This window comes from Pinus tabuliformis, chromosome X (assembly GCF_031772625.1).
Source record: "Pinus tabuliformis cultivar Carrire ecotype Pingquan chromosome X, CPIR1, whole genome shotgun sequence".
NCBI lineage: Eukaryota > Viridiplantae > Streptophyta > Pinopsida > Pinales > Pinaceae > Pinus > Pinus tabuliformis.
This window is the reverse complement of record NC_142308.1, coordinates 311,246,747-311,274,731: the sequence shown is the minus strand read 5'-3', so window position 1 is coordinate 311,274,731 and position 27,985 is coordinate 311,246,747.

Sequence of the window (27,985 nt, the reverse complement as noted above, 5' to 3'; positions counted from 1 at the left end):
ATTGTGCTATCAACATTTTAAAAAGAGAGGAGAAGGCTCAAAATCTTGGCAATGTAAGGACAAAACTAAATCTGCAAGTGGGATGAAGAGACAAAAACATGCATATCTGAAGAATTTTGGAAGGGATTACTAGTGGAAAAGAGCTCACTATAAATAATCCACCCCAACCTGCTCAATCTCAAATCAAGTCAAAACTAATGGAGCTTAATAATGAAATGATAAATGGGGTTAAAGAAAGAAAACCTTTGAAGTTTTTGGGATGTGGATAGGCTCACGTGTTGAGATACTATCCACTTAACCTAAGATCTCTTTATAATATACAAGTTGTGCATGAAGAAACAACATTAAATGATATTGCAAGAAACATCCCAAAGATAAGTTCATCATTTGAAGATGGACAAGGAGAGCATCAATTTATCACGATCGATATTAAAGGTAACAAGTCGAACCATCCTTTGTATGTACTAATTGATCCAGAGGCTAGTCTTAGCTATATTAGCCCACAGATATTGGAAAGTGTAATTTAAAGGCTAGTTAGTACAGCTAGCAACAGGCACAAAAATGAAAGTAATCATCCATGTGAAAAATGTCTTGTAAATTTAAATGGCCATCCAACTAAAGTAAACTTAAATATACTTCCTTTAAGTTCACATGATTTATTAATAGGTATGTATTGGCTTGAAAAACACAGAGTTGTAGTAAATTGTTTAGAAAATACAATGGCATGTGTCAATGAAGAAGGAATATTGCAACTGATAAAAGGTATACCAAAAACTATTTCAATTAGACAAGTTTCAGCATTACGGCTAAAAATAAGTGCAAGAAAAGGTTGTCAACTCTTTGTTGTCCAAATTGAAGAAAATAATCAGAAGACATAAAACAAAAAATCAGATGAACCACCAGTAATCAGCGAGTTTAAAGACATATTCTCGAAAGAAATTCTAGGACTACCTCCTAACAAAGACATAGATCTCTATTGAATCAGTTCTAGGAGCTACCCCAATGTCTAAAGAACCTTATTGAATGAGTATTCTAGAATCATTAGATTTGAAAATGCAACTACAAGAATTACTCAATAAAGATTACATTAGACCCAGTGTTTCACATTAGGGAGCCCTAGTATTATTTGTGAAAATGAAAGATGGTACATTTAGAATGTGCATAGATTACATGCAATTGAGAAAATTGGCTATAAAAAAAATTCCATTGCCTCGCATCGATGATATGTTTCATCAAGTAAGGGGGGAAACTATATTCTCAAAAATTGATTTGAGAATGGGGCATCATCATCTAAGAATAAAGGATGAGGACATTCACAAAACAACTTTTTGAACCATATCTAGTCACAACAAATTTGTAGTGCTAGCATCTGGTGTTACAAATGCACCTGCAACATTTATGTGTTTAATGAACAACGTGATTAGTAAGTACCTAGATAAGTTAGTGTTGGTTTTCATAGATGGCATATTAGTGTATTCCAAAAATAAAGAATAACATGAAGAACATCTAAGAATAGTACTACAAATCTTGAGAGAACATCAATTATATGCAAAATTTAGTAAATGTGAATTTTACAAAGACAAAATACAATATTTGGTCATGTCATTTGAAAGGAAGGACTGTATGTTGATCATGAAAAGATTAAGGCCATTTTTAATTGGCCCAGACCTAAGTATGTGTCATATGTCAGATCCTTCATTTGAATTACAGGGTACTACAGAAGATTCATTGAGGGGTTTTCAAAGTTGGCCTATCACATTACATCTTTACAAAAAAAGGGGGAAAATTTTGGATAGACAACTAAGTGTTAAGAAAGTTTTGACAAGTCAAATCATTTATTAATGGTAACACCTATCTTGAAAATTACAGACCCGGAAAAGGAGTTTCTAGTATGTACTGATGCATGTTTAGGGGGACTAGGTGGAGTTCTAATGCATGACAATTGTGTAGTAGCCTATGAGATGAGAAAACTAAAAACACGTGAAAATAATTATGCATTATATGATTTAGGGTTACTTGTTGTCATACATGCTTTAAACACGTGGAAACACTACTTTCAAGGAAAAAAATTCACACTTGTCACTCACAACATTAGCTTGAAATATTTCTTTGGCCAATCAATTTTGAACGCTAGATAAGCTAGGTGGATGGATTTTCTTAGTGAATTTAAATTTGATATAAAACAAATCAAGGGTAAAGAAAATAAATTAGTATATGCTCTAAGTATAAATGAAAAATCACTAATGAAAATTTCTATTAGCAGTGCTAAAACAAATTGTGTTGTACATATCATAAATTCAATACAAAAAGATGAAATTTATTAGAAAATTCAGAAAAAATTGCAACAAAAAGAAGTCCCTATTTATGTAGAAAACTTAGAAAAATTATTGACATGCAAAAATAGAATTTATATTCCAAATGAAAATACTTTGAAAAAACTTATCTTAAATGAGCATCACAAGAAACCATTTATAGGACATCCAAGATACTAGAAAATGGTTTCATCATTAAGAAAAGAATTATATTGGCCTAGATGAAGAAAGAAGTTGCAAGATATTTGTCCAAGTGTCTAGAGTGTGAGTAGGTGAAGGTAGAACATCAACACCCAGCTATATTATTAAACCCTAGAACACCAACACATAGCTAGACTGTTAAACCCACTACCCATTTCGGAGTTGAAATGGGAAGTTATTTCTCTAGATTTTATTACAAGACTAACGAGAAAAAGAAGGAAGAACGACTCCGTTATGGTCTTTGTAGACAAACTAAGTAAGGAAACACATTTTATAATAGTACAATCTACATTTGGAACAACATGGATCATACATATCTCCACGCAAGAAATTTTTTGGTTACATGAGATACCCAAAATGGTAATATTTAATAGGGATGTTAAATTCCCCTTCAAGTTTTGGAAAACCTTATTTAGAGGAATGGGAACCAAACTTATATCACCCCCAAAGTGACAGACAAGCAAATAAAACTAATCAAATTTTGGAAGACATGTTAAGAATGTATGTCATGGACTGACCTACCAAGTCGGAAGACTTCTTACATTAGAGTTTGATTATAACAACAATTACGTAGATTCTATAAAAATGAGTCCTTTTGAAGTTTTGTGTGGAAGAAAAAGCCATATGCCTCTCATCTAGAGTCAACCATAAGAGAGGTTGATACTAGGACAAGATGCACTACAAGAAATGGAACAGGTGGTGGGAAAAATCAGACAGAATCTAAAAATTGCAAAGGATAGATAGAAAAGTTATGTTAATCAAAAGATAACAAATAGGGAATTTAAAGTAGGAGAACATGTGTATGTAAAGGTTTAACCAAGAAATATCATTCCAAGACTAGGAACTTGTGCTAAATTAGTGCCACATTTTTGTGGTCCTTTTGAAATCCTAGACAGAGGCGGCCCAGTAGTATACCAGCTAATGTTGCCAAAGCATATAAAAGTACACAATGCTTTTCATGTGCCTTTGTTAAAGAAATATATTTAGGATAACTCTCGTGTGGTTGATTATAATTTTATACAAGTGGAACCAAAATTATATTTCCAAGTAGAACCAATTCAAATATTAGAACGCAGAGAAACCTTGCTCCAGCATCGAGCCATTACCCAGGTTAAGGTGCAATGAAAGCACTTTACCCCAAACGAGGCCACCTAGGAGAGGGAGGACAAGATGTGAGAATATTTTCCAACCCTATTCCAAAAAGAAAAGAACTAAAAGACAACCATCAAGGAAAATTTTCAATTAAAAGTGGGGAAGATGTAATACCCCTACATTTCTACTTTTTAATATTGACTATTTTTAGACATGGAGCTAGTATTGGATTAAATGGATATGGAAGCCATGTTTAGAATTTGTGATGATGTAATTATTTTAATTATTGCTCATATAATAAATAAATTGTTTGGAAAAACTCGGGAAGGAGCACTAAAGTTAAAAGGTTTCTTTCCATCTTGGTAAAATATGTTGGTGGCTAAGTCCATGTAATGGACCTTCCTTGAAATCTCCTAAAAATCCCTAGGAGAAGATAATTGGAAATAAATTGATTGAACATGACGGGAGAGAAAAATTATGTTAAATCACTTAGTTGGAGAAAGATACTAAGTAGGGTGGAATAAACAATTGTGATAGAAAAAGGCAAGCTTTAAAGAAAAGAAAAAGATTTTTTTTGAAAAAAAAAAATCTAAAAGAAAAAGCCTACGCGAAAAGGTTGGTAGACCTTAAAGAAAGAGAGTGTGTTGATTCTTGTGACAAGAAGATCTTAGCTCAGGGGGAACTAGCAGAGGTAGTTCATGGTTGGGAGGAACGTGTTTAGTTCCCAATTGTTTTCCAGATAGTGATTATAGTTAGATTCATGTTTATGTTTTAATATCGGTATTGAATGGTAAAGGATATGTAACTTGCATAAAAATGGAAGAAATGCAGGTTTTCTACATACGTATATGTTTCAGTTTTGCATGCCTAATATAAATATTTTCTGATCTGCGAATGGTAAATGTATGGTAAATTTCTTTATGCATTCAAGGAAATTAGATAATATAATTTTGTTTGAATATGAAATTATCTAAGCATGAAAGGAAAAAAAGGTGCAAGTATTGGACCCTTGTACGAATAACCCTGCATAAAAGGTCATCTTATGTTTAGGTAGAAGAATGTGTATTAATATTGTGTGTGCATGTATAGGAATTAGTACTACATATGTAGGTATATGAATCAGTGAAGGTTATTTTGGTGCAGGCACATTTAGGTTCTATTTATTCAATGGATATATGTGCTGATAAGGGGCCAAATTTGCATGCATAGTTATTTGTACTTTTGTAACATTGTTCCCTGATATTAAACCTATATGCATGTAGGAGAAGCATTCACTTTTATGAAAAATTTATCAAAAAAGGATAGCAATTAGCAATATAGAAAGTTGAGGTTTCTATAATTAACAAAGTTATAGAAGCAATATTGAAACCTCATTGTGATCTTGTATGATTTATAGAGCACATGCATAGTTGTAATAGAAGGATAACCTACAGGATTTTTATGTTTCTTTTATTTACAAATTTGGAACTTTTTTTCTGGTAATTAGATGGAAAGATAAACAATAGATAATACAATTTTATATTAATCCTGTAATTATACAGAATTCTACACAAGGCTCTTTTATTTGTTAGTTAAACTAGTTGACATAACTGTTATGGGAAATTTGTTTCACAACTCCTCAAAAGACTATTAAAATAGGAATAGGTGTATACATGAATGGATGATTCCTTGGAATTAGATAAGAGCGATAAGTTTAAACCTATTAAGCTGAATGTTTTAGACAATAACCAGAAGGAATTATGATATAAAGAATGTATACATTAATTAGATGAAACCAGTCTTTTCTAGAAGTCCATTTGATATGTAAATGGCTAGGGATTATGTACAACACTCACTAAATTCAACAATGTGTCTAAGTTGATCTCAACTAGATGAGAATTTACATGGGAGAGTCATAACAAAAGCTAGGGTATTTACATTGCGATTAAAAAAATGGATCACATTAAATAGCTTAAGTCTACGAATCTAGAAGAATAAAATGAGATGAAAAGAAAAAACTATATCCAAAAATGATTTACATTCATACATTGATAACTAAGCTTAGACTCAGGATCAGAAAGATAAAGGCCGAAGCTTGTTCAATTTTATATGAATATTAGAGAGAGCATAGAATTATGGAACAAGTCCTGAATTCAAGTACCAACAAAAGATACCTAAATAGTTAAAAGAGAGCATCGAAATAATTGTTAACTTGAAGCCTCTAACTTATTTTTCAAGTAACCCTTAAGAAATTGTGCGAGCCATACAAGGAATTTATAACTTAGAATAGTGTCGGGACTTGCTTAAATGCATAAAATTCATATATATATATATATATATATATATATATATATATATATATATATATATATATATATATATATATATATATATATAATATATATATATATATATATATATATATATATATATATATATATATATATATATATATATATATATATATATATATATATATATATATATATATATATATATATATATGGATGGAGATTATATATGAAACATATGTAAACAACAACACATATACACTCATGAAGGAGATTAAACCATAGATGCAATACTAACAAAATATATAAACAATGGTGGAACAAATTAAAAATGTAACCATAATTACATTAAAAAGAGGTACACGCTTCCGTAATAACTTCACAAATCTCTATGCAGAAATAAAAGCAAAGGGAAGTGCCTACATTTGTTTTTAACACATTATAATCTATAGGAAGAAGCCTAAGGTCATAGACCCTTAGTATTTTAAGTGATAACTAGAAGTAATATACATAGCAATTACATGCAGATCATAATAATCAGGTATTGAAATGAACTTTTATATATATAATCTGAATCCATTCTGAACCATTCCACTAAATTGAAGGCCCAAGGCTATAAACATACAAATGGTTGAGAACATATCCATGACACCATTATCATTTAACCCACGTAGGGTATGCATAGCTCAATTTTGAATAAACCCTAACTAGAGCTGGAAAATAGAATTCGAGAAATTCATTGAACCTTAGCTTATGGTGTAACACCCTCCTCCCACATCTACCCATGCAACCAATCAACCAGGGTACACATGTGATGAGAGGCCAATATGATATTATTCAACCTCCTAAGTGAGATTAAGGAAGTGTAACCGATGGAAAACATGCCATATAGACATTCAACATCATCATTAGGACCCGCAGGAACCAATCCAACCATTCTTCCAACCAGCCCTTGCGTCCCACTGAGATTTTGGACCACTTGACCTCTTGACTCTCTCATGTTATAGGCATGCCAACATCCAGGGACCTTTCGACACTCTCACAGGCCTACGAGTCAGCGTCCGGGGACTATTTTGCTTAGTTTTGTGCTAGCGTCCCCAGGATTTAAGCCACATTTTCATGCCTAGAGCTTAGGTCACTGCCTAGAATTGAATGATACCTTTAGAATAGTAATATAACATGGAAACAATAGTACTAATGAAATTATTTGAATAATACCTTAACTGGACCCCTACTAGCCATGATAGACATTTTGTCAACCATATCACAAATATGTAATCTACAGGTGCAAATAACATATCTGAGCATAGGGGTCTCATAGTCATCTGAGATTCACTATGAGGCATTGTTTCCTTATCACCTTAGCTACCTTTTCATCCATTAGGCCATAGATACATTGTTCATTCATATACAAATAAAAACATGATGAGATCCATACATAGTTATTGTCGTAAAACACATACATAACTAGCATAATAGCAGCAGAAATACTAATGAAACAATCGCCATATGATCTAAATATAAACCAAGATAATACTCATGAGATAACAAGGAGAAATGACCTCATATTAATGATGCAAAATCCAACCTGGTATGGGACATCCACATTCCACTCGACCATAGAATGGCTAAGCCAAATCTCTCTTCAACCATTCACGTCAGTGCCATATTCCAAGCATGAATGTGGGATCTCATAGAACACATCAATTCAAAACCATCCATAGTTTCTAGAGGCCAACCACCCCAACCCATCAAGCAGTGATTCCACCTCATGGTCGAACATCATAACACCATCATCAGATTGGTCTCTATGCAAGCCTTCTAGGGCTCTAGAGAATTTGTTCCAACCAAGGCTTCTAAGACTAGTAAGTCAAACCACAACTGTCGTCGGGCATCTAGAGAATTTGTCCAAATAGGGCTTTGAGGACTAGTAACTCAGCTCACTGAGGGCTTCCAAATATTTTTTCTAACTAAGGATTCCAGGACTAGTAACTAAACCCAAGTTCTTACAGGGCTTCCAAACCATTTGTCCAACCAGGGCTTCCAAGAACTAATAATTCAACCCAAGTTAAGGAAACATGAGAACCAACCAAAAAAACAAGGAAATAAACCCACAATATCCATGGATATCCAATAAATGGTAAGGTTAGGCAATCCATTGTTAATCCAGAAAATCCTCCATGCCAATGATAGATCATTACCAAGAAACCACATCGATGTGCCATGCATGCCAAAACTAGTGAGGAAAACATACATGCAACTCAGTACCTTCAAGTAAAACCCAATGTAGCTTTTGATCCCAATGTCTTCTTATGCTTTCTTGCTCTTTATTTTCCTCCTTTCTTGAAAACTACAAGTATGCCACATTCTACAAGAAAACTCTAAGTGTCCAAGAGTATCAAAGAGAGAATAGAGAGAGACAACTCCAAAACTGAACTGACCAAGCTTATAATGACCAAGCCTACCCACTGATCTTCAGAAGCCTTTTTATTAATAAGGCCTCTAGTTTCTTCATTTTCCATTATTTTCCTTCATTTTCCTCCTCACATGCTACCTGTGACCTTTAACCTTCCTTTTCTCCTATTTTCCATTATTTTCATAAATAAAATGCCAATAAATGTCTCATTCCTTTCCAAAGCCTTTTCCATTGCCCTTACCAATTTCCTTAGCGATAATAAACCGGAGTGAACACACATTAGGATGTTTTCCCCACCATTCAGCTTGGAATATGTGTCCCATCATCGTGGCCTTATATATTTTTACATGAATTTTTAACCAAGGCTATTACAAAACCCTCCCCCTTGTGGGAACACCATCCTTGATGTTCAATAACAAGTATAACCAATAATACTGCTGAAAACAAAACATACAACCCATGGAGCTTTATAACATAACTCATTGCAATATTTACAATGACCATCTGCTAAAACATGACAAACATACCGTTCACTCGAGCTTTATAACATAGCTCATTACGGTATTTACAATACACATATACACACATACATATTTGCTTCACCCATCAAATAACCATACTATCTATGGAGCTTTATAAACCAACTCAATACAATATTTACAATAATATACACATATACACATGTTCTCGACTAGCAAATAAAAGGATACGATGTTTGTATAAATTAACGATGGAATCCATAGGCTCACACCTCCACCCTCAAAGTAATACCATGATTCACCTCCTTCCCAGGAAGTTTAGAATCCACTGCAAAGTCAAATATGGATCCAATTTCCAGCGCTATAATCTTGCGCTACTTGTCCTCTTAGTGAGCAGTTATGGGCTCATTATTCCAAGGTGCACTCCTAATGTGCATATGATTCCATTTGGAAATGACAACGACCAAAACAAATATATCATCGACCTTCCCTTCTCTGCTACATAGTCCCTCAAGCAATCCAATCACCCCATTTTGTGCAGTCACATACCTTCCAAGTTCCGTTAGCACCCCAATCCTAGGTAGTACATCCATCAACAAGGTTTCCTCACATCATAAGGTCCAAAAACTAAGGCATATCCTTGCCTTAAAACAATCATACCAGTCATAGCATGCTCATGGAAATAAATGGACACTATTGGGTTCCAGTGTCTCACAGTGGCCCTGCTCCTGAATACTTTTCCAACATACTACTGCTTGTTTCAATTCCTTTTGTTGTTGTGAATTCTTGCAGTCAATTTCAACCACCCAACCAAGCATTTTTGTGCTTCCTGTACCAAGCACATGACTTCCAATAGATTTAAAATAAATTGAAATAAATTCACATCATACCTCATTGTTATATCGTCAATAAGGTACAGTTACAATTTTGTTTGCTTCCTGTCATAACAAGTCAAACTATCATCTTTGACCAAATTATCATGAATAACCATATCATATATGGTTAGCTCAAAACAAAACCATAATAGATCAACATCATAAATCACATGTAGCCATCATAAACCAGAATCATAGATCACATGCAATTATCATATACCATAATCATAAATCACATGCATAATAAAACTAAAATAAAATGTTGATACTTATCCTTTAATCAATCTTTAGATTCTACCATTGTATTTATTCCATATGCACTCTGGATCGGTTTCCACACCTAAAAAACACCCAATGCCTTCTCCTCAACCATGTGCGCATACATATAGTCTGCATCATACACATACAACCACACACGACATACAACACAATGCAATACATGCATCTACACCTAACATACAACACATACACCTACACCTCATGTACAATGCAACATAATATGTATGCCTACATCTAGTGTAAAACACAACACATACATACACCTATACTCAGTGTACAACACAATACATCCATCTATACCTTATGTATAACTCCACGCAATACATGTACCTACACCTGGCATACAATACAACACAATACATCTATACATAATGTACAACACCACATAATACATGTACCTACACATGGCATACAACACAACACAATACATGCACTACACAGAGTACAACACAACGAGTACACATGTCATGAATCATGACTACACAATTCACATACATAGTATCCCTTGTACACAACACAACATGTATGACATGTACATAATACCACATGTACAACACGTACAAAGTATCACCTATACAAAGCACCACTTGGACAATGGGTGCAAAACATCACATGTACACGTCACCACCTGCGCAACATGTACACAATGCCACATGTACATAGTACCACCTGTACAATGTGTACACAATGCTAAATGTACACAACACCACATGCATGACATGTGCATGACACCAAATGTACACAACACCATATGCACGACATGTACACAACACTACCTGCACACAACACCATATGCACAACATGTACACAACACACATGTACAATCATGCACACAACACCATATGTACATAGCACCAAATGTACGACATGCACACAACACCATATGTATAGAGCACTGCATATACAACTTGTACATAGCACCCTATGTACACAGCACTGCATATCCAACATGTACATGACACCCTATGCACACAAAACCCCATATCCATCATGCACACAATACAATATGTAGACAACAATGCATATCCAACATGTACATATCACCATCTATACTGATCACTGCATATGCAATATTCACACCACAGTATTTGTACCACCCTATACATAATATTGCATAAACAACATGTACACACACTATATATACACCGCACCACATGCGCAGAACATAACATATGCAACATGTATAACATATACAACATATGCAGAACAGTAGTACCACACATCCAAAACCACATTGTCTCTACCAAGAAACCTTGCTTCAAGTGTCTTATCCATGCTTGTCCCAGCATGTCGCACACCACACTGCTTTCATTTCATTGATGTATCCCTTAGTATAACCTATCCATAACATAGACATAATATAATCACATAATATCAACTCATAGCCACATGATACTAACATCATACATTTGTTAGGGCTACTCCTCCCAATTCATTCCTCATAAGACCAAGAACCTCTTCATGCCATTCACCTACATAAGAAATCATTCTTCCACAAGAATGATCCCCGATGACCCTGTGAGACAGTGACATAGATACATGGATAAATGCATACATATAAATAAACATTAGCATAAACAATATGATCCTGTTAGACAATGATATGCATGCATACACATACATACATGTAAACATCAAAATAATAATGATCCAGTCAGTCAACGACATACATGCATACATATGTACATATAAACATTAGCATAAAATAATCATGATCCTATTAGACATGACATACATACATATATACATGTATACACATATATACATCAACATAATCATGATCACAACGTAATTACTAGATATCACAAGGTCAAGGTTAAGAGAACTCCCTTTATGCGTGCAACACATACGCAACATTGAGAACAATAGTTCCCAACATAGCCAAGGAATATGATGCATCAAATCCATTGATCTTACCTTTCTTGATTACTTTTCCCATGATTTTCTCGTCATTGTCTATTTACACCAATGGACCCAACTAGTCCAACTGGTTGTCATACTCTTGCCTTCAACTTCCTTTAAACATGCATCGAGCTTTGTCAAGGTCTTACCTTACCTGTCGAGTACCACACAACTCTCCCCGAAATCGATTAACTTCATCCTTCCCCAACCAAGAAGAAAAAAAAAGAAACCAAGGAAAACCAACAATAATATGACACCACAAACAAAGTGGCATGGCCATGCATAGGACGTAAACAAAACCGCAATCAAGCATAAAAAATCAGCAAAATATCAAAAGCACAAGACTAACAACAGACACCATGACTCAATCCCCATGGTTCCTAGTGCTTCCCAGGGAAAGCTCAACCAGAGTCTTCATCAAAGTTTCATGGCAACCTCTTTAGCCATGCAATCCCCTACATCATACTGCCATAAACACATAATTGTCAGTGCATAAATAAACATAACAACGTACTAGTTACCTTACCTTGTTGTGCCAAGAACACTACCTTATAACTAAATACATCCAGGCCACCTCTCAAGGGGCTCCAATTCTCTTGACGAATCCATTCTTAACTAGAAACTAGTTGATATACCTATCAAATACATGTTCATGACTATAGCACATATCCATATAATTTCATACAAAATCAAGGTTAAGAATACTTCCTGTATGCAAACCACTCATTCATTTGGAATTAGGGTTAGGGTTTCCAAGCATAGCCAAAGGAATTCTTTCTCAATTCCTTTCTTCTACCTTTTTACTTTGTTGGAAACGAGGTTTACTATGTACTGTCAAATCACCCAGCTATTAGTTATAACACACATCAACTATTACCTTGTCATGCTAATACCAAGCATGTTTCCTGCAACTCCTCACACATTTCAACCACATGTTCCAAGTATCAAGACAATCATATCTATAAATTTGAAATCAACCTTTATCAAGACTAACAATCATGTCATAATCCATAGTCAACTCTTAGTCATTAGAAATAATGCTACAACTATCACCTACTACACTCAAGTACATATCAATTGTCTCAACACATATGTATTAGTACAATTATCTTAAAACAAGATCATTTGAACACATACTCATATTATGCAATTCATCAAACATCCAACCAACTTGCAAACATACCATGTTAAATTAATCAAATAGATGACATAATCAAACAGTCAAGCACTAAATATACAACATAAGAAAAATCATACCTTAATGTATCTCAGGGGAGGCTATCTTGTCTACACAATCAATCTAGTTAGCATGATATAACTTTACAACACATAAGATCAAGAAAAAATAAGGTCATGATATCCATAACAATAAATAACTAACATGTTCACATCATAAGCTCATAAACAAGTATCATTCATACCTAATAATCACATCTACACAGTCAAACTATATTAGTATGACATAATATCACAAAACATTAATTCATACCTGAATTTCACAACCCTAACCATTTGCATAGACCAATCCAACTTACTATGATACATATAACATCAAGATCTTAAAGTAATAACCCTAATCATCAAGTTACTAGCATATAACAATAATAAGTTATATATCATGCTCATCAACAACATATAACCTAATCATCAAACTAACTATCATATAACAACAACAAGTTAACCTATAACATACTCAACAACATATAACCTAATCATCAAGCTAACTATCATATAACAACAACTAGTTAACCTATAACATAGTCATCGAAAACATATAACATAATCCTCAAGTTTTCTAACACAAAACAACGATAGCAATGCATACAACCACAAGTTACTATCATTCATGACTATCTGACACATGAACATATGACTACACTAATAAACTAGAGTCTATCATGTATGTAACCGTAACATCCATACAATTAAAGGCATAAACATAATCATAATGCATATAACAATCCTTAACCTACATACCTGCATGCCCAAGAGACAACCTGTAGGACGACATGCTCTTTCCTCGAAGTCCAATGATGCAACTTCACTTTGATGGTTTGCATCTCCTACTTTACCTCATTCAACACACTAGGATCATAACATACCAAAAACATCATGATGACATAATTGCATACAATGACCTCAAAATTCATGTCTAACCTACCATACATGCATAACCATAACCATGACAATGGATGCATATAGACATCAACATGCATAACAATGCATATACAACCATACACTTAGGAAAACACATCCCTCAAAAACACCATCAACCTTCATATGGCGATATCACTACAACCATGATCAACACCATGCAATGTAACAAACGCATGGTCTTACAACATAAGAAACACATATGCAACTAACATGAATGCATGAACAACACATAGCCCATCCAATCTAAGGGGTGAACCATGCTCTGATACCACTCTGTAACACTCTCCTCCCACATCTACCCAAGAAACTGGCCAGCCGAGGTAAACATGCGACGATAGGCCACTATGATACGATCCAACCTCCTAAGTCACGCTAAGTAAGTGGAACCAATGGAAAACATAACATACAAACATTCAACAACACTAGGACCCGCATGAACCAATCCCACCTTTCAGCCAACCAGACCTTGGGTCCCATTGAGATTTCGAACCACTTGACCTCCCTACGCTCTCATGCTACGGGAATGCCAACATCCAGGTACCTCTGGAGGCTCTCCTAGGCCTGCAAGCTAATTTTTAGGGACTATTTTATTTAGTTTTGTGTCAGCGTCCCTGGGATTTAAGCCACATTTTTAGGCCCAGAGCCTAGGTCACTATCGAGAATTGAATGACAACTTCAGAATAGTAAGATAACATGGAAACAACAGTACTAATGAAATTACTTGAATGAGACCTTAACTGGACCTTTACTAGCCATGACAGGAATATCTTCAAACATATCATGAATATGTAATTTACATGTGTAGATAACATATCTGAGCATAAGGGTCTCATACTTATATGAGATTTGCTACGAGGCATTGTCTTGTCACTTTAGCTGCAGTTTTATCCATTAGGCCATAGATACATTTTTCATTCATATACAAATAAAAACATGATGAGAGTCCTACATAGCTATTGTCATAAAACACATGCATAACCAACATAATAGCAGCAGAAATACTAATGAAACAACCACCATATGATACACATATAAACCAGTATAATACTCATGAGATAACAAGGATAAATAACCTCATATAAATGATGAAAAATCCAACCAGGTATGGGACTTCCATGTTCCACCCAACTATAGAATGGTTGCTCAAGCCAAATCTCTCTTTAGCCATTCACCCTTGTGCCATATTCCAAGCATGAATGTGGGATCTCATAGAGCACATCAATCCAAAACCATCCAGGGCTTCCAAAGGCCAACCACCTCAACCCATCAAACAGTGATTCCACCTCATGGTTGGACATGAAAAAACCATAATGAGATTAGTCTCTATCCAAGCCTCCAGGGCTCCAAAGCATTTGTTCCAACCAAGGCTTCTAGGATTAGTAACTAAACCTAAGTTGTTACAAGGCTTCCAGAGAATTTGTAGAACTAGGGCTTCTAGGAACTAATAACTCAACCCAAGCTAAGGAAACATGAGAACCAATCAAAACAAGCAAGGAAGTAAACCCATAATCTCCATGGCTATCCAAGAAATGGCAAGGCTAGGCAATCCACTGTCAATCTAGGTAATCCTCCATGACAGTGACAGATCATGACCAGGAAACCATATGCATGTGCCATGCATGCCAAAACTAGTGGGGAAAACATACATGCAACTCGGTACCTTCAGGCAAAACCTGTTGTAGCTGTTGATCCTAATGTCCTCTTGCACTTTCCTACTCTTCCTTTGCCTTATTGCTCCAAAAATCCAAGTATGCCACACTTTCCAAGAGTGCTCCAAGAAAACTCTATGTGTCGAAGAGTATGTGAGAGAGAATAGATAGAGAGAGAGCTTCGAAACTGAACTAAACAAGTTTACACTGACCAAGCCTACTCATTGATCCTCAGAAGTCTTTTTATTAATGAGGCCTCTATTTTCATCATTTTCCATCATTTTCCTTCATTTTCCTCCTCACATGCAACTTGTGACCTTTCACCTTCCTTTTCTCCTATTTTCCATTATTTTCATAAAAAAAAATGCCAACAAATGTCTCATGCCTTTCAATAGTCTTTGCCATCATTACCTTTTCCAATTTCCTTAGCCATAATAAACCGAGTGAACACCCACTAAGATGTTTTTCCCACCATTCAGCTTGGAATACGTGTCCCATCATCGTGGCCTTATACATTTTTACATGAATTTTTAACCAGGGTTGTTACATATGTATCGATGGGAGGAACACTAGAAGTAATTGACCTATAGCACAACGAGTGAAAGTTAAGGACCGGAAAAATGAAGTAGAAGTCTAGTGAGAATTGTACCCTTTGAACTAGAAATATACCTATAAATCCAAGTATCGAGTAGGGTTTAATATTCGATGAAGAAAAAAGAAATGAAAACAAAATCCAATGTGTGTGTAGAAACAGAATAGTACGATGTAACTGTCACAAGAAAAATCAACCGAAATTCCAACCCTACGTGCAGTAGAACACAAAACAATTAGGGTAGCATTGCAGAAAAATAAAAAAAAAACAATCTCAAAGAAACTAGAAAATTCGGGAACAAATGTAACATTAAGAGTAGTTAAGAAACCCCAGGAGCCAATTTAAAATCTATACCGTAGAGAAGAATGAAAGGAAATTTCACTTAGCGAGATGATGATAGCCCCATTAGGGGTATGTTCCTTAAAACCCTTACATGTTGTGTATGCGTATGTAGAAGCTATGATTCAATAAAACAAAGGGGAAATTTGTACCAAGCCTCTCTTTTTTTACCCGTGTTCACATTGAAGCCACATTCCATGCTAACCCTAAATCAAGTTAAAACATGTATGATTCAACTTAGGGTCTATGAACTGGTGATTGAATATGGGAATGAATTTACCAAAGGGGCACTACGATTTCAAGAGATCACCTTTATTGCCATCGGGGGAAAATCCCAGTCTCAAACCTGGAAACTCAGTCCACTTGGAGGTAGTAACTCCTTTCAAGGTTCCACCATGTGATTTGTAAGATAGCTAGAAACTTGCAAGTCACCCAAAGAAAGTTAAGCTCAGGGCAGACGAGGAACTAAATAGTACAAGAAATACAACATATGTACAGAAGAAACTACCAAACTTATACATGTGTGAGCCTGCGTTTTACTCCTGTAGACGACGAGAGCCACGGTAGAAAGTTACAGGTGTAGGGAAGGTAAAATGACCATTGGAAAATGAAACAAATGTTGTGATACCTTCAAACCTTAGGGCAACGCTCTATGGAACAACAAAAGAAAGAAAAGGTTGAATGAACAAGGGGAGACAAGGGTATATGGTTATTATTTGTCCCGATTGAACCACGACCCTTGGATGAACCCAAATTGATCTTCGTCATTGAAAAGGACTAAGTACCAGTGTCACTTGATAATGACATGGACAACAATCGCATGGCCATTTGGGAATCACCATCTGTACTCAAATTCCAACAATAAAACCCTAGACAAGTCCCCTTTATCCCACATGGGCGTCATTTCTTGAGAGCTCAAACAGTAAAAGGCATGGACCCAATCAAAGGGTATAGGTTCAAATGAATCATCAAAGCTAGACCCAAAAATATTCTATCATATGCACTTAAGACAAGGTAGAGTGAAATTTATATGTGCGCCATGAGTTATGTTCATGTGTTTTAATATAATAAGTTATCTTAAATTGAAAATATGGAGAAAAAACTATAATTCATGAAAATGGAAATAATAGGAAAATGAAGTTAAGTACAAAAGAAATAAATCTAAAAACAAAAAAATGGTAACTAATAGAATTGGAAGTTACTAAACAACCCATAATAAGACCCCAACCAATCACTTTACAAATAAATAAATTTAAATAATAATAAAAAATAACAACAATAGAATTACTAATGTTAAACTATAGATAAACAACATAAAATTGTGGTCAAAGACAAACTAATAAGCAAGTCAAAGAAAAACTAGATGCATAATACCATGCCTACCTCAAGTATAATAAGTACTTAAATCATTTTAAAATTATATAATTTAAAATTCTTTTTATTTTATAATATAAAAGGTTCATACTTTATGCTTCTATGTTTTTTTGTTCTTACTTATTTATTTTATTTTTCTCATAATATCTTATTTATTTATTTTATTTATTATTTATTGTTTTCAAAACCTAATTAAATTAATTAATAAATTAATTAATATTAATATTAATATTATACTTATATATTTAAATAAATTATAATATAAAATTGGTTAGAATATACTTTTAAATTTAAAAATTTTAAATAAAATAAATTAAAATAATAATCAAAATTATATGACTTGACTTTGATCCTGTAACGTTCACATGTTTTATTTAATGGTTGGAATTTACTGTTTCATCTCTCAAATCTATAAATTTCTATCTTTCACCTCAGCTAATCTATAAATATCTAATTTATATTATATATTAAAAAAATTTGGTTATTAATATCTTTTAAATATTATATATGAATTCCATATTAAAAATGGAGTAAATTACACATCTTTCTCACATAAAAATTAAAAATAAAATAATTTCTTTAATTTAAATTATTTTATTTTCCTATATATAAAGTTGATATAAAATTTATTTTATTTTATTTTTATAGTAGTTTTATTTTATTATTATTAATACATTTTTGTTTTAAATGTTAAATATATCATGTACTCTCAATAATATTATATTTACATGTTATTTGTCAACTTCATATTAGGTAGCCAAAGAATTACATATCTTAGTAATACTAAAAAGTAAATTATTATTTTCACTTTCAATTACTTATCTTTTTATATGAAATTTGATATAAAATTAAGGTGGTAATTGAAATATTTTATTTATTGAATTTTTTGTTATTAATATTTTTTAATATTTTAGTGTGAGTATTCTTTTTTAAATAAAGATTAAGTAACAACATCTAACAAAGTTGTAAAACAACTACACCTACATCTCCTTCATAAAAAGTTGTAAAACACCTCTCAGCTTAATCATATAAGATCAATAATATTACTTTTACTAATTATATGTCAACTTCATAGTAAAAAAATTACATATCTCTCATCTTAAAAAATAAATTAATTTTTTGTTACTTTCAATTACTTATTTCATAGTTTCATATAAAATGAAAATGAGAATATTTTATTTATAAAAGAAATTGATTTTATAAATATAATTAATTTTCTTCGTTCCTATCTCGTCACTAAATTGGAGGTCATATCAAAGAATGCTATTCAGGACTTTATTCATTTTAATATAAATAAAAGTTTGATACGCGTTTACTTTTATTTAAATGAAAATTTGATAAGCATTTTGTCCCAGTTGTTTTATGTATTGGGTATATCGAAAACCCCCTAGACTCACCTCAAACCTTGCCTTAGATAAACCATCGGCCTTCTTGCTGCTATAGTACATTGAGAATAGCACTCGGGGAGATTAATTGTGCGTACGATAGGGTAGTCGGGTAGTATGGCTAAGGGTACGATTGATCCTCCTTAGTTAGTGCCCTAAAAGATTGGGCCGAGTACTATTGTTGGAACCTTATATATATTGTGATCTGTAGCGCTTGACACTCCTTTGAGACCATAGTTCACTCGACTCTCTGAAGATTGCCCATTATCTTATTTTCCAGTTCATATTTTAGCAGTTGGGGTTTTGTCACTGCCGCAATCCAACTCACATTTAGCAGTTGGGGTTTCACAGGAAGATCTGACCATTTGCGCAGTGAGGCTTGTGGCTCCTATAGTTTGGGCTTGATTTTGCAAGACATTGGGCAGGATCAAGTTTTCTAGAATTTGGCCACTGCAGTATTGATCTGAGGCCTTTCCAAGACGCTTACAAGAGACTTAGCCTATAATATTCAGGATGACTAGTTGATCACAGTGGTACCATTCACTTGTTAGCTTCAATTTTCGGGCGGTCCCAAATTTTTTCAATGTGGCGACAAGTGACCAAGATCTGTGTATGGTAGAAACCATAGCTCAAGTCATGACCAACGAGAAGATCGAGCACCTTGAACAAAAGTTGGATTCTTTCCAAAGCCTAGTGGAACAGATGCAACAATTCATGTCACAATTCAAAATGAGCACATTGGGGTTGCATCCACAGGAACATGGTATTAATCAAGACCTTGAGGGAGAATCTAGCCATCATATTCACTTCCATGGAAATCACCAACATTCCCACCCTCGCCCACCCAAGCTGTACATGTATAAATTTGATAGCTCTAATCCAGCATTATGGGTAGCACAAATGGAAAAATATTTCATTCTGAATGATATCCGAGATGATCAAACTAAACTACATTTGGTAGCCCTTTACTTGGACCAAGAGAGATGGAAATGGTGGCAGTGGCATCAGAAATGCTATCCCGGGAACATAACTTGGCAGGTGTTCTCAAAATATCTTTGTGACCACTTTGACCAAGAATCTAATTTTTTAGGTTGTCTTACTAAGATCTGACAGATAGGCACTGTAAAAGATTGCATTGCAGCCTTTAAGACATTGGCCATCTGCACAAAAGGTCTAGGAGATGAATTCTACATGGAATGTTTTATTAGTGGTCTCAAACAAGCCATCCAAGCCCATGTCCGGATGCGCCACCCACGTACATGGATGGATGCTTGCACAAAGGCTATCGAAGTGGAATGTGCTTTAGCTACCCAGTTGCTTCATCCAAATTTCATAGCCAAGGGACGGCCCACCCAAGCTTAGGAAGGTTCAAAAGGTGTCTCCAGCAGAAATGGATGAAAGAAGAAAACAAAGATTGTGCTACTACTGTGGTGACAAATACTCCCCTGGGCATAAATGCAAGGAACCAAAATTCTTTCAAATTGATGTTACTGATCACACCTCATCTGAGGAAGTCCGACCCCTTGAGGGACCAGAGAATGAAGTTGAGTAAACCTAGTAGGACAATGAACTCCCACCTATGCCAGAGGAACTAGTTATCTCGCTACATGCTTTGGCAGGCATTTCTATGCCCCAAACTCTCAAAATTAGAGGCTTTATTAAACATCGCCCTGTAGTAGTATTGATTGATAGTGGCAACACTCATAACTTTATCCATTAGTGAGTCGCCAAAGTTGTTCATTGTTTTGTCAGGGCAGTCTCTAATTTCCAGGTCCAGATTGTTGATGGGGGGACAATGAAATGTGAAGGCTGCTGCGAAAATATGAAACTTCAGATGGGAGATTACCACCTAAAGACCCACATGTTTGTGATTAACATGGGTGGTTGTGACATTGTCTTGGGTGCTGAATGGCTTCACACACTAGGCCCAATCACCATGGATTTCTAGGAGTTATATATGAGCTTTAAGCATAATGACCACATGCATACCCTCCGTGGACTCCAGGCAGGTGCTCCTTCTATCATCAGCTTGCATCGCATGAAAAAGTTGTTGAAAAATGGACATCATGGAGTTATCGCCCAATTTAAGGCCATCTAGGCCATAGAGACCACTACACTTCATATTCATCCTAAGATGTAACAGGTCTTAAATCACCACCAACAAGTGATTGGCAAACCTAAAGAGCTTCCACCCTCTAGACAGGAACATGATCATATCATCTCTTTGGTCCTAGGGGCACAACCGCTGAATGTGCATCCATATCGATATCATTTTTCCCAAAAGAATGAAATTGAAAAAATCATCAAGGAACTCCTTGAAGTCGGTGTTATTCGTCCTAGCATCAGTCATTATTCATTACGAGTGGTCATGGTGCTCAAGAAAGATGGGGAATGGTGCATGTGTCTAGACTTCAAGGCCCTCAATAAGATCACTATCAAAGACAAATTCCCTATCCCGATTGTTGATGATCTTCTTGATGAACTACATGGTGCTCAATTCTTTATTAAGCTAGATCTTCGCTCTGGCTATCACCAAATACGCATGAAAGAAGTAGACATTCCCAAGACTTCTTTCCAAACTCATGAAGGCCATTATGAATTCTTGGTCATGCCATTTGGTCTCTGTAATGCCCCATCCAATTTTTAAATCCTCATGAATCACCGACTAAAACCATATCCCTGAAAAATTTTCCTCATTTTCTTTGATGACATTCTCATCTACATCCTAACCTAGGAAAAACATCTTTAGCATGTAGACTTGCTCTTGCAACTGCTCCGGAACCACAAATTATTTGTCAAATTGTCCAAGTGCTCTTTTGGCATGGACGAAGTCGAGTATTTGGGCCACATTGTTGGTCGTGAGGCTGTCTGGGTGGATCCCAAAAAGATACAAGTAATGCAAGATTGGTCCCAATTGAAAACCTTGAAGAGTTTGAGGCGATTCTTGGGTCTCACCAACTACTATCGTAAATTTGTCCACAATTATGGTCGCATTGCTAGAACCCTCACTAACCTTCTCAAGAAAAATTCATTCCTCTGGACTGATGCAACACAACAGGCGTTTATGGCTCTCAAACAGGTGATGTGTTCTACTCCCGTATTGGCACTTCCTGACTTCACCAAATATTTTGTGATTGAATGTGATGCTTCAGGTACTAGTATTGGTGCTGTCTTAATGCAAGAAGGTGAACCCTTGGCTTTCACCAACGAACAACTGAGTGGGAAACATCTGGGACAATCTACCTAAGAGAAGGATATGATGGCCATCTTATATTCAGGAGATACCTAGCGAGCATACTTAATGGGGCAGTGTTTCCAAATCTGTACAGACCATCAAAGCCTCAAATACTTTTTATAGCAATGCCTATCCTCACCCGAGAAAAATAAATGGCTGGCCAAAATGTTGGGATATGATTATGAGATAATTTACAAGAAAGGGCATGACAATGTAGTAGTGGATGATTTATCACGCCAATTTGAGGATGAAATCACCTTGCTATCAATCTCTCTTCCCATGCCAGATTGGATTGAAGAAGCCTCCAAGGAATGGTTTTCACACCCCTCTTTCTCCCAACTCATTAATAACTTGAGAGAAAATCCTAATTCCTCAGTTGGCTACTTTTGGATGGATGAGATTCTTTGCTACAAGGACAGAGTATTTATATCACTGACATCCACCCTCAAAACATGCATTTTGGGAGAGATGTACTCATCTCCCACTGTAGGCCATGTGGTCTTTTATAAGACTTATGCTCGCACTCGTCGTTTGTTCTTTTGGACAAGCATGGAAACTGACATTCTTAGTTTTGTAGCTGAATGTGAGGTGTGTCAATGCCACAAAGGAGAAACAGTCAAGCTATCAGGCACCTTACAACCATTGCAAATACCTTCCTCCATCTGGACATATGTTTCTATGAATTTCATTACTGGTCTCCCGAAGTCATGAAACAAATCAGTTATCATGGTGGTTGTGGACAGACTTTATAAATATGCTCATTTTTGCACTCTACCCCACCCATTTACCCCCACTTTGGTGGCTCAAGCTTTCATGGACCAAATCTTCAAACTACATGGCATACCCACTTCCATTATGTCTGATCGTGATCCGATTTTCACTAGTAACTTTTGGCAAGATCTTTTCAAGCTACAAGGCACCCAACTCTAGCTAAGTACTTCCTATCATCCCCAAACTAATGGTCAAATTGAAGCAGCCAACAAATGTTTGGAGACATACCTAAGGTGTTTCACTTCAGAAAAGCAACATCAATGGGTATAGTGGCTACGTTTAGCTGAATGGTTGTATAATACTAACTAACATGTAGCCACCAAAATGACTCCATATGAAGCAATGTATGGCCAACTCCCACCTTCACCTATTTCTTATATCCCTGGATGCTCTAAGGTGCAAGCAGTGGATCCAATCCTACAGAACCGTACAACCATGATAGCTCGTCTCAAAGATAATCTCCATCAAGCTCAAAATCAAATGAAGCAACAGGCATACCAACATCATTCAGAGCAAACATTTCAAGAAGGGGATCAAGTATTCCTACGGCTGCAAACATATAAGCAAACATCTCTCAAAGAAAAGGGCTACCAAAAATTAGCTCCAAAATTCTACAAACCTTATCAAATACTTCAGCACATTGGAGCAGTAACCTACAAGTTGGCCTTGCCACCAACTTTAAAAATCCATCCCGTCTTCCTTGTATCATGCCTCAAGAAAGTGGTGGGGAACAATTGCAAAATTCAAACTAGTCTATCTGAATTGGATGAAGAAGGTTCACTCTGGCTCCAACCTAAACAGGTCCTCGATACGCGAGAAAGACATCTACGTGGCTACACGATCAAGGAAGTCCCCATAAAGTGGAAAGACACCTCTCTAAAATATGCGACATGGGAACCAACCACTATTCTTCAGCAGTTTCCACAACTTCAGCCTTCAGGACAAGGCTGCTTTTGAAGGGGGAGGGCATGTTAGGGTCCAACCCTAACCCCTTTATTTATGTAATAGGGTTGAGTCATAGTCATAGTTAGTTAAAGAGTCAATAAGGCCCGTATTAACAATTGTAAGTGGTTGACCCGCATTTAAGAAAGGTACCACAGTTAGTTGCAAACAGGCCATGGTATTCGATAGATGGTATTGAGAGAACCATGGTAATGACCCATGGTATTGTATGTATGAATCCTATATAAAGGATAGAGAATCCCCATTGAGAAATATGAGTCTTATTTTGTAATCGAGCTCTGCGCGAGAGGTTGCCCCTTGAAGAGGCAAGTGAACATTGCTTTCATCTATGAATAATAGAATACTTGTTGTTTTTCTCATTTTGTTCTGTGTTCTCAGTTGTATTTCTTTGCATATTTGGTATTTTGGATTTTCTCGCAGGTCAAGAGCATAATAGGGTGCTTAGGAAGTTTCACCCAAACAAGAATGACAATGGGGATGTCATCACCGAGGTCGAAGTCAAGAGACCATCTATTTAGATACATTCCCATGACCTAAAAAAATAAGGTTCGCTTCTGAAAACTACTTCTTTATGATCCTTTTGTCACAAGCATAAATACCCAAATTTCCTTTTATCATCAACTTCCAAGTTTTCTTTGTCCATTGCTCCATGGACTTTGGCGATTTCATCCTCGTAAATTTTCCAACTATAGCTCAATCACTAAATGCCAAGGTAGTTCGATAGAAGCGTGATGACAACCAAATGGAAGTACGTATAGCATCGTAAATATCAACAGTAGAACGAGAACCATTCACGATATTGAAATCGGTACCCTTCCAATCCTCCTCGATAATATCATTAATAAACTTTTCCTTGAGAATTCCTTCACGATCGGTAATATCCCGCTCATCTGGTATAGCAGGTTGTACTGGTGGTCCGGGAATATCTGTCAAATTGAGAATATCCAAATCTTTTGTAGAATTGAGATAACTATATGATAAGAGATCGTATCTGTAACGTTTGTTCATTTTCCGAAGTAGTCCCAAAAAAGGTTCCATCACAGTCGCAAATATAGAATCTTCTTGTTGTTCATAAGGAACGAATCGTTCTTCATAACACGTACATTGCTTATTTACTATATTTCTACATTTATTTGGGTTTATCCTAGACCATATCTGTGGGGATAAATTGTACCGGTCAAAACATCTCAACCATTGTTTCCAGTCATTCTCTTTCAGATCTTGTGGTTTTTCGTGATCCAATATTCTTTGTATATCTAATGCCCTTATCTGCCATATCTTGTGAAATATATATGCTTGGGACATTGAGAACATGTTTCGATCAGGACGAATTTCAAAATCTTGTATTTTTTCGTTGATCAACTAGGGAGGCTAGGGTTTGCAAATGGAGCTAAGGTTTGTAGAGCTTTAGTTAAGGGAAGGTTGTTCGCATATATATTAGTATTTTTTAATTTGTCAATGTAAATATTATTTTATAATTTTTTATTAGAAATTATATGACATCTTTTTCATACTAGGCTTTAAAACACTTTGGCTAAAAATGTAGTATCAATAATATTATTTTTACCTGTCATTGGTCAACTCTGTATTAGGTAGTGAAAAAATTAAATAAGATATTTTATTTATGATAAATATTAACTTTTTATTATTCTTAATATTATTTTAATATATTAAATTTTGAAGGTAAGTAAACAATCTCCCTCGTAGCAAGCTGTAAACCACCTCTAAGCCCAGCAAGTAAAGACATACTATTATAATTAATTTTCTTTGTACTCTACCATGAGTCCGACTCCAGGCCACACGCCACCGCTCCTGTCAGTAAATTAGAGATCGGTGGCATAGAGAACCAGAAGTGACTGTGATGTTATTCGATTTTGTACTGAACAGTATGTTCATGATTCCACTTATTTAATTTAAATCGAAGTTTGTCATTCAGGACTCTATTTATTTTAATTGAAATAAAATTTCGACACGCATTTATCTTTTTTTAAATGAAAGGTTACGTATTCTGTTCAAGTCGTTTTATATTAATTTCGATACGTTAATGCTAGTCGTAATAAAACTGTGAATGATAAGCTCACATGCAAGTAATTCAACGTAATACTTCACCAATTTCTTATCAAAGAATCCGTGACTGTCTGAACCAGTCTCAAAGTCAAATTTGATCGGAAGTTAGTGACAAAACTTGATGTAAATCATTATTTTTATTTGCTGGTTTTAGAATATTCTAAATAAAATATGTGACACCATTGACTTGCCACCTGGAATAGAAAGACTACCTAACCTAATCAACGTGATGTAAGATTCATGCACGATGCCTCTGGAATCTGATAGCAGAGGATTTTTATCCTCACAAGTGTTACCTATTAATAGTGTGGGAGGCACCTTGGCTTTAGCCTTCTCGGAACCATTGTGAAGCTAAAATCTGTAGAAATCAATTCGAAGGGAGGATCTAGGGTTTAGGCATGTTCTGCTATTATTATATTTTTTTTAATTTTCAAAATTTTTGTCGTACTATTAATTAATATGATTTAGGTAAATTTCTTTTTTTCCTTTAATAAAATGTAAAAAATTGCAATTATTTTTAAAAGTTTTATAGATCATATTAATTTTAATAAACCCTAAACATTTCATTTTATCCAAAATTTAATTTAAATTTTAGTTAAAATTTTAAAATAAAATATTCAAATTATATATCGATAATAATGATGTGTTTTAATATTAATATTTTTTTCTGGGTCAAAGTATTAAATTTATTTATATATTAAAAATATAATTTCAAAGTCACAATTTAATTAATAATTTTAAATCAAATATTAATAATGAATTAATAATTTTAAATTAAATTTTAGCAATGATTAGAAAAAAATATTTAATTTTTTTTTTTCCATGTTCCAAAAATTTGATTGAGAAGTGATGAAATGGAATCTTATAATGGGTATAATTTTAATATAAATATATTTTGTTTGATTGCAATTATTTAATATGTTTTAAAATTACTTATAAAATATATTTAAAATTGTTTAATTTAAAAGGTTATCAATTATTATAGAGTTTAATTGTGAATATTTAATAGGTTTAAATTAGCACAATCACATTTTTTTTATAAATAAGTGTAATTAATATAAGCCAACAATCATATACCAATCAATGGTATACACAATGATATTAGTAAATGTGATTGAAATAAACATATTATTATTAAATTAATTAAAATTAATATCATTATTAATATATTAATCATTTTTATTATTATTAATTCAGGTATTGTTATTATTATCATTATTGTTATTCTTTTTTTTTTTTCTCGATAACACTGATCTATTTATATTACAAAAAGTCAAAAATATTACAAAAATTACATCTGGGCCAAAGCCCTGTACCTTCAGAGAAGATATCAGTCATTGCTACCTTGCATAGAAGAGCGACACGTAGCATACAGTAATCGACACGGTGGATTCATTACATGACACGGTGAGTACCGAAACTGACACGATGGATGCATTACTGGACAAGGTGAACACAATACGACACGCTGTGTATGGAAAACGACATGGTGAACATGTTGAACGACGCGTGGGCTGAGACTATGAACCGAAATTACAGACATAAACTCCATAATAGATATACAAAATCATGACAATGAAAAGGTCAGAGAAATTCATTCCTTGCTGCCCAGACTTGGCGACTGCTG